The 9340-nt window shown below is 40.0% G+C and overlaps 1 long non-coding RNA gene across 2 annotated transcripts; it reads left to right on the forward strand.

The window, feature by feature from the left end:
- The first annotated feature begins 478 nt into the window (after positions 1 to 478).
- On the forward strand, positions 479 to 9124 carry LOC116597601. Of its 2 annotated transcripts, none has more exons than XR_004288681.1 (3): positions 479 to 1614; positions 6562 to 6734; positions 8353 to 9124. It is a non-coding gene; the product is annotated as an uncharacterized LOC116597601 (long non-coding RNA). The 2 variants fall into 2 exon arrangements; XR_004288682.1 differs by having other exon boundaries at positions 6566 to 6734.
- Positions 9125 to 9340: the final 216 nt, after the last annotated feature.

The following is a 9340-nucleotide window of genomic DNA, read 5'->3' on the forward strand; positions in this document are numbered from 1 at the left end:
TTTATTTAAAACTTAAAATATGCAAAAGCAATACTGTATTTCATCCATAGATATGTACATATATAGCAAGTGGAAAAACATGCAAGGAACTGAGACATAATAATAGAGTATAAGTTTATTGGAAAAAGAGGAATGAAATGGGTGAGGAGCCCATAAGAATCTTTAAGTGTATTTTAATGTTTTATCTCATTAAAAATATATCTGTAATGTTCTTTAGGAATATTTGAAGGGGAAAAAAAATTAAAAGACTCATTTGACTCTACACCTGCTAACCTTGATAAAATCTCTTAAAATAATCCGTGATACAATAATGACTCATTTTATTTTAATGTGAAAGCCTGTAGTGAAGAGGGATTAACATTTCCTTAGAGAAATTGGATCTGCTTGGTAGAACATTCTTGTACTAATCTTTCTTGTTTACCCGATTTTTCTATTAATACAGTCTGAAAGGAACAGTTGTGTTTTCATGCTGTGTTTCTGTTTGTTGTCAAATAACAGCTGATATTTTATCGAGTTAGCAGTGATCTTGGTGCTGGGGAACTCTTCCTTGGGACCCCTTACCTTCCTTACTCCTGCCTTGGAAAGCTCTCACCAGAAGTACTGTACCTTCTGTAAGTAATAGGTCTCCAACAAAATTAGTACTGACAGATGTTCTTTGAAATTTGGGGGAAGGGTCTTCATTTTCTGGAGAAATCAAAATGTTCAAGTTGTTCACTCCGAGCTGCGGGCTGGATTCTTGTATCTGCAGTGTGGAATTCTCTCTCTTACATATTCTAAACAAAGCCCTGCTGTCAGATGCTCCGCCGATGCTTCTGGGAACTCTCCCTGCAAAATGAGTCAGAATTCACCACTCAGATTGCTTCTCAAGAGCAAGGAGATGGGTTTGGTGGCTTGGCAGTAATTGCTCTTTTGTCCTTCGGCTCCAGGAATTCGCAGCGACAGGAGACAAGGCACTGAGCCATGAAACAGAATCATTAGTCAAATATGAGTGGGAGAGAGGTTTTTGCTTTGGATACCAGAGTAAGTGGCTTATCTCTCTGCACTACACACCTTCTACTCTCCCAGTATCGAAACTGAGTTTTAAATATACATAACGGATTTCTTCCCAGAGCACCGTGCCCCAGATATGACGGTGAATTATTTACTGAGCGGCTTAAATCTAAAAGTTACTTTGTAGGGGACAGTTTCCTGCCCAGAAACCTGGATAAAACTCTTTTCAGTAGACAGCCTGGTTATCTAGTTCCAGCATCCTAACTGGAAGCATGCTGGCCACAAATTAGTGGAAGGAATTTTGTAGGAGAAAATAAAATCCACGTTACATATTCTGCCACCAAGAAATCCCAGGAACAGTATGTTTCTGCAAGATCTTTGATGGCGTCTGGAGGGATTCCATCTTGAGACATTCTACTGGCGGAGGCCTTCCCAGCAAAGCCTGCTGCCCACTCTCTCCTCCCACTCATGCAAGAAGCCTGTTGCTCTTTTGCTGTCCTCTGCTCTCCACGGGTATCTTAGAAGGCAAGGGCTTTGGCACAGATGTCCACTTCACTTTGGATCCATTGTCTTACTCATCCATCCGGGCACTCATAGTCTCGCTGCAGTTCCAGACATTAGCAGGTGAGTGAGCCCCATCCTGTCGACTTGGCCAGTGGGCACAGCTCTTCCCCACAGCTCTTAAAATAGGCCTTTTTTCCTCTGCAGCTCTGCATCATTTTTATCCAACAGCTACCATATATTAGGAACTAGCATGCTTGAGACCTGCACCTTCCATATAGGACCAATTGCCACATCTGGCTATTAAGCATTTGAAATATGGCCAGTTCAAATGGAGATGTGCTGTAAGTGTAAAAATACACAACAGGTTCTGAAAACTTAGTACGAAAAAATGTAAAATATCTCATTTATAGTTTTGATATTGATTACATGTTGCAATGATAAGATTTTGCATATACTGGATAAATAAAATGCTTTGTTAATTTTACAGTTTCTTTTTACATGCTCTCGTGTGGCTACTATACACTTTGAAATTACAGTTGTGGCTCACATTGTGTTTCTATTGGACGCCGTTACTTTGGATACACGTTCATTCATTCATCCTTTAAGTATTTATCGAGTGCTTACTAAGTTTCAGGTACTAAACCAAAAAAAAGTGGGGTGAGCCAGACATGTGCAGAACAGGAGGAGGAGGAGGACTTCAGGAAGAGAGAAGACCAAGTTCACACCCTGAGGGTCCTAGAGCACTGGTAGCGAAGGGGGCTGCTGGGTACCATGTGAGGCTGCTCAGGGAAGTGGAGGCAAAGGATGCAGACATTACAGGTCAAAGGCAATAGCAGTGACTTGAGTCGAGGTAGAATTAGGAAGCCAGTGAAAACATTTAAGATTCATCCACTTTGCTTTAAATATGTTCTGGCAATTGTATAAAGAATGGATTGGAAGGGACAACAGAAAATGCAGAGAAGCTAGTTCAGAGGCAAAGTAATAGTGCAGGCTTGAGCTGGCAGGATCTTTTACTAAGTGGGGGAAGGAGAGAATGCACTTCTTTTTCCCCTAGATCCTTTGGCTCTCTGGGATCACAGGAATACAGAGACAATAAAATACAAATATACAAAACAGCTAGGAGAATCTAGCTCCATCCTTAACACATCTGAGGACTACTCTCCTGGTGGTTCCTCTCACCTCTTGCTTCTGCTCCGTGCTCTAGAACTTGTCTATTGCCATTCTGTGGGCTACCCCAGGTTGCCCTGAACATGACCTTCTCTCAAGTCCCCCAAGCAGTGCTAATACAAGTCTAAGGAAGCTGTAATGCTTTGTCACCGACCTGGGGAAGGGTAACAAAAAGCCGGAGAACCAAAGAAAAAGCCAACCTCACTTGATGATCCACTCTGCCTGTTGCAAAGAGCACTCTGGGCTTGTCCCCCATATCTTTTCCCTCTAGTTCCAGGGTGCAAACTCCTTTTCTTGGGTTTCAGTGAGAAAATTTTAAAGTCCCATCACTTCACTACTTAGAGCAGGTTACCTTTACTACCCACTTAATCTCCCCCTCTCCCATCCAGATGGGTGTGCGGCTTTGCCTCTCAGAGGTAAACAGCCCATCAACAACGGTTCCTAATCAAAAGGATACATTAGAAGGAGCATCTGAAATTAGGTTTTTAAATCACATTTTCTTTCCTCCACACCTGTATGACCTAACTGAATCCTCATATAAAGTAGATGTTATTCCCATTTGTGAACAAAAGCAAAGCTACGAGGTCTGGCTAAGAGAATAATCTGTTTCCAGTCGTACAACCAGTAAGGGATGGAGATTCAACACTGAGTCCAGCTGGAAAGCTGGCTGGCCGCCACCAGCCTACGACTCCCCTCCAGAGACAAGGTCTGAGGGCAAGGTCATTCTTCTCCACACAGCACCACTACATACTCCCCTCCTTCTTGGAAATCCACTTTTCACCTAGATGACTAGAGATTCAGTAGAGAACAAATTTTGTGGAATCTGTATGGCCAAAAATACATTCCAATTCAGTATCATTTTTCCTCCTAAGAATTATGTGGTAGTCGTTTTTTTCTATCAAGGACAAATTCTGCTTGCCCAGGAGCTCGTAAGTCATTCAAATTTATTCCACTTAACTTTAAATAAAAAGCAGTCGTTGCCTATGGAGATCCCAGGTGAAATTATGCCACATGGCTATTTCTTGAATTTTAAGTGAGGTTAAGAAGAGAATGGTCACAGTTCGGAGTACCTCCTCCAATTAAGCAAGGCTATCCTTGAATCTTAATGGGAAATAGAAAGCAAAAATACTAGCAAAGATTGTGGTGGTGGTGGCTCTTACAGTAGTAAGAGGACAAGGATGTGTAATATTAATATTTATTATTATTTTAGGGCATGCACTATACCAACCACTTTATGTGTATCGACTTGTTTTTAAATTTTTAGTTGTACATATATTTTGGTTTAAATGTATAAATAATAAACATTTATAAAAATATACTTGATTTAAATGTGTACTACTACCTGGACTTTTAATAAAAACACTTGTTCGTTGAATTATTTCATTTTCTATTTTTAAATTTAAGGCATGATTTATATAGAGTAAAATTTCCCCTCTTTAGTGTACAACCCTATGAATTCTGACAAACGCATATTGTCATGTGGACAACACTATCAAAACGTAGAATAGTTTCGTCATTCCAAAAATGTCCCCCATGCCAATTTTTGTCCCTATAATTGTGCTTTTGCAAAATATCGTATTAATGGAATTTGAACATTTTGTAACCTCTTAGAAAATATCTTTGTTGAGGTATAATTGACATATAGTGCATCACACATATTAAAGGACACACATTTGATGAGTTCTGACATATGTACAGTACACTCATGAAACTGTCATCACTATAAATATGAACTTATCATCATCCCATGATGTTCCCTCATGCCACTTTATAATCCTACTTCTTTATAATCCCACCTTTATAATCCCACTTCCTACACCTCCTCCAGTCCCAGACAGCAACTGACCATTTATAGAAATGGAATCATAGAGCATGGACTCTTTTTAGCCTGGCATACACCAAGCATAATTTTAAGATCCATGCTTGTTGGTTTATGCAGCAAGTTTATTCCTTTTTCTTGCCAAGTAGTAGTCCACTGTATGGCTATAGCACGATTGGTTTATCCATGCATCTGAGGAGGGACCTTTGGATTGTTTCCAGGTTTGGACTCTCACAAATAAAGCTGCTCTGAACATTTGTGTCCAAGTCTTTGTATGGGCATATGTTTTGTTTCATTTGTTTTCACTTGGGTAAAATGCCTAGTAGTGAAATAGGTAAGTCATATAATAAAGCATAGGGTCGACTTTCTGAGAAACGGATCAACTGTTTTCCAAAGTGGTTGTGCTATTTTATATTCCCACTAGCAATATAAGAGTTCCAGTTCTTCCTCATCCTTACCAACACCTGGTTTAGTCAGTCCTTTCAATTTTAGCAATTCTAGTGGGTATGTAATGGGAACTCCTTGTGGTTTTGTGTTTTCCCAATGACTAATGCTGTTGAACACCTTTTCATGTGTTTACGTGTCATTCTGTATGTCTACTTTAGTGAAATGTGTTCAGATCTTTTGCCTATTTGTTAATTGAGTTGTTTATTTTTTTTGTTGTTGTTTTGAGTTATGTATTCAGGATACAAGTTCTTTATATGTGATTTACAAATATCATGCCCCAGTATGTGGCTTATCTTTCTTTTCCTTATCAGTGTCTTTCAAAGAACAGTTCTTCATTTTGATGAAGCCCAACCTGTAAAATTTTTTCTTTTGTGCCACATATTTTGTTAGTATATTTAACAAATATTTGCCTATTCCAAGTTCACAAAGATTTTCTTCTGGGTTTTCTTATGAAGTTCAATAGTTTTAAGTTTTTTTCTTTCTTATTTTTTATTACCTAATTCTAAGACAACTTTATTGCGATATAATTCACATATCATACAAACCACTGGCTTTTAGTAATTTTTTCTTTTTTTAAAAAAGAGATTTTGTTTCTTTTTGAGAATGAGAGTGCAAGGTGGGGGGGCAGAGAGAGAGGGAGAACCTCTCACACAGACTCCATGCTGAGTGCAGAGCCTGATGTAGGGCTTGAAATCATGACCTGAACCGAAACCAAACGTTAGATGCTTAACCAACTGAATCAAGCAAGTGACCCAGTTTTAAGTTTTATAGTTAGGTCTATATCCAATTTTGAGTTTTAATTAGGTCTATATCCCATGTATTTTGAGTTTTATAATTAGGTCTATATCCCATCTGAATTCATTTTTTTATAGGGTACAAATATGAATCAAGTTTCTTTACGAGTAGTTCATGTGAGGGGCACCTGGGTGGCTCAGTTTGTTGAGCGACTGCCTTCGGCTCGGGTCATGATCCTGGAGTCCCGGGATCGAGTCCCCCATCAGGCTTCCAGCTCCACAGGGAGTCTGCTCCTCCCCCTGACCTTCTCCCCCTCTCATTCTCTCTTTCAAATAAATAAAATCTTAAAAAAAAAAAAAAAAGTAGTTCATGTGAACTTAAATTTTAGAAACAACTACAGTATATTTTCTCGAGAAGCATGGCTGATAAGGGAGGAACGTGATAAAGTGATAAGTAGTAACAAGAGGGCATAAAGTCAAGAGACATTAAATTTTTTTCTATTTGTTTGTAATAGGAAGAGAGTTAGATGTGGTTTTAGATTGTAGAGATGGTGCATTTAAGAGAAAGAGATCTAAAATCCAATCAAGGTTCCTTTTGTTAAAACTGACCATGATCATCTTTTCGCATATATATTCCCGGCATTGAGCACAGTGGCATGCACATACCAGGTGTTCAAGAAAATGTTTTGGAATGAAGGAAGCAAACAAAGAATTAATGCAAGAGGATATGGAACCAAGAGTACAATTATGTAAGGAGACTTGAATCAGTCTCCATGAGCAGAGGAAACAGATTCTCAAAAACCGGCAGAGGAAGATAAATATGTAGTTAAGAGGGCAGGAAAATCAAGAAGTTCATACCCCATAGCTTTTTTTTTTTTTTTTTTTTTTCTCCATTATGAGGCAGGGTTTTGTCTGCTGGGGATGGAAAGAGGAAAGTGGAGATGACCTGACTTGTCCGCTCAAGTGCCGCGCTATTTGGATGAGGAGCACTGCCGGTGTGCTGAGTTAGTGCCTTGGGAGACACTGCAGATGGGATTCCTATTCTTCACTTACTAGCGTATCTACCATGTCAGGTAAGGATATCCCCCCTGTACCCCAAGAGATAAAAATCTCACCCCAACCAACAGAATGACTTGTTAATACCAAGCCCTTTGGAAAGTTCTTGGGATTAGTGAGGGGTTGCAGGGAGGCATGTTGAATGGGGGAATCCTTGCAGAAATGCCCCTCACATCCCATTCTACAGGGGACTGTGTCAACATTTGCTCTAGAACCTGACACTTTCCCCTTTTCTAAAACTATTCCTTGGGTCTAATGAAGGTGCTTGTGAAAAGAGCATTTTCTGATTATCCAGAATTGTCCCAGATTCCTATTTAGAAGCAGGAGTTTTGTTTGTATCACCAAGAAAATCAGGGCGCAGCCTTTGGGAGAAATGATGCCATTATCTTACATGAGGGAAACTTTCCTGCAGGGGACTTCCCCCAACACTGAATTTTGGCTTGGCTTTTGCAAAACCATACCCAAAATGCTTCGTTTAAAAAAAAAAAAAAAAGATTAGCAACATTCAGCATTTTCTCATTCCCTTCTCTCCCTATACCTATTGTCTTTGCCTATTCCTGTTGTATGTGAACTTGTTTTTCTCACCATGAGACAGCTGAGAATATTAATTCAAATAAACGTATCAATGGCATTCTAAAATTGTAAGTTCCACACTAGTACATTACATTGACATATACCACTTAGAAAACTCTCTTTTGGGGGAGAATACGTTCCTTATGACTGAATAAAGACATGTGTCCTTAGCGTACGCTTATTATACAAAGAGCTCACTCCCTACTAAAAAATTTCCAGTAATTCTCTCCTGGATTTACAAGAAAATCCAAACTTTTCTTATGGTTTACAAGGGCCCTTGGTGATGTGGCCTCTTCTGACCTCTCAGACCTCAGCTCCTCCACGTATATGCTCCTCGGCCTGAAGCCTTTGTTTTCTTCCAACATGCCAACCCCCTCCCATCTGAGGCTTTGCACTTGCTACTCCCTCTGCCTGTCACGTGGTGTTTTAGACCCTCAGAGACCTGCCTATTGCTCCCCTTTGAGGTCACATCTCATTCCAAACCTTGTGGATTATACATCTGAAAAAAATCTCTTGAATACGTAATTTTGCCTTTGGACTCAGTCTTTGCCACATCTCCTGGCTCACACTTTTATCATGGTTCCATGATACAATCCACCTACATTATACCACTTTTGTCCCCCTACTAGGCCATATTCCTTCATACTTCCTTACCTTTTGCACGTGTTTTCTCTGCCTAAAATCTTTTACCTTTTCTTCATCTGGTTAGTTTACATGCTTCTTTCAAGACAGCTCAAATGCCGTCTCCTCCCAAAAGCTGCTCTTGATCTGTCCCCCACTCGGGAGTTACCTGAATTAGAGGTATTCTCCGTGGTATTATAATCATAGTATCTTGTCCACATGTCCGAGATAGGAGAGCAAACCAAACCCCATACTTCCCATTTTGATACGGGGGTAACAAAGAAGTGGATGCCCCACTTCCCGGCCTCTCTCGCATCTCAGGAGTGGCCACGTGGCCAGCTCTGGCCCATGGAAGGTGAAAGGAAGTGAGGCATTCTACTTCTAGGCCTGAGCCCTTTAAGAAGCAGACATGTCTCCTCCATGTTCTCCGGTCTTCTTCAGGATTGATGTAGGTGACAGGGAGACCTTCCAGATGGTGGAGCCACAGGAGGTAAGGACGTGGCCTTCAAACTGGAACACCTGCCCTGCACAATTATGGGAAAAATAAACAACTTTGAGGAATCTCCAGCTTCTTTTGTTGTAAAGAGAAGTGGTTAAGAAGAATACCAGAAATAAAAGAATTGGTTTATAGGCAAATCTGTGGAAAATTAGCCAGTTGAATTCAGAAGCATCTGATCCTTTTATGGGATTTCTGGTTCTTATACACAAAAAGACTCAATAAGCTCATTAAGGTTATTCTAAAAAAAAATTTTTTTTAAAGATTTTGTTGATATATTTGAGAGAGCAAGCATGAGCAGGGGAGAGGGGCAGAATGAGAGAGACAAGCATACTCCCCATTGAGTGCAGAATCCAATGCAGGGCAATCCCCAGGCCCTGAGATCATGACCTGAGCAGAAGTCAGATGCTTAATTTTAACAACTGAGCCACCCAGGTGCCCCTAGGTTGTTCCAGTATTTGAAGGAGGAAAGAATAAAAGTTTGGACGACTAGAAAATCTCTAAATGTATGTTAAAAAGTTTAACTCAGAGCTGTTCCCTATCCATTTACTTTCAAACACCACCTTAAAATTGTTTTAATCCCATTATTGTTGAATGGTCAGGGAATTCAAGACAAATGTGCATTCAGAACATTATTAACTTAAATGTGTAATTAGCAGAAATTATACATTTGAAATAATGTTGCTATTGTTCTACTAAATCTGTCATTTAAAAGTATGTGTTAGGGGGCGCCTGGGTGGCTCAGTGGATTAAGCCGCTGCCTTCGGCTCAGGTCATGATCTCAGTGTCCTGGGATCGAGCCCCGCATCGGGCTCTTTGCTCAGCGGGAGCCTGCTTCTCTCTCTCTCTCTGCCTGACTCTCCGCCTACTTGTGATTTCTCTGTCAAATAAATAAATAAAATCTTTAAAAAAAAAAAAAAAGTATGTGTTATA

Source organism: Mustela erminea, chromosome 8 (genome assembly GCF_009829155.1).
Source record: "Mustela erminea isolate mMusErm1 chromosome 8, mMusErm1.Pri, whole genome shotgun sequence".
Lineage (NCBI taxonomy): Eukaryota > Metazoa > Chordata > Mammalia > Carnivora > Mustelidae > Mustela > Mustela erminea.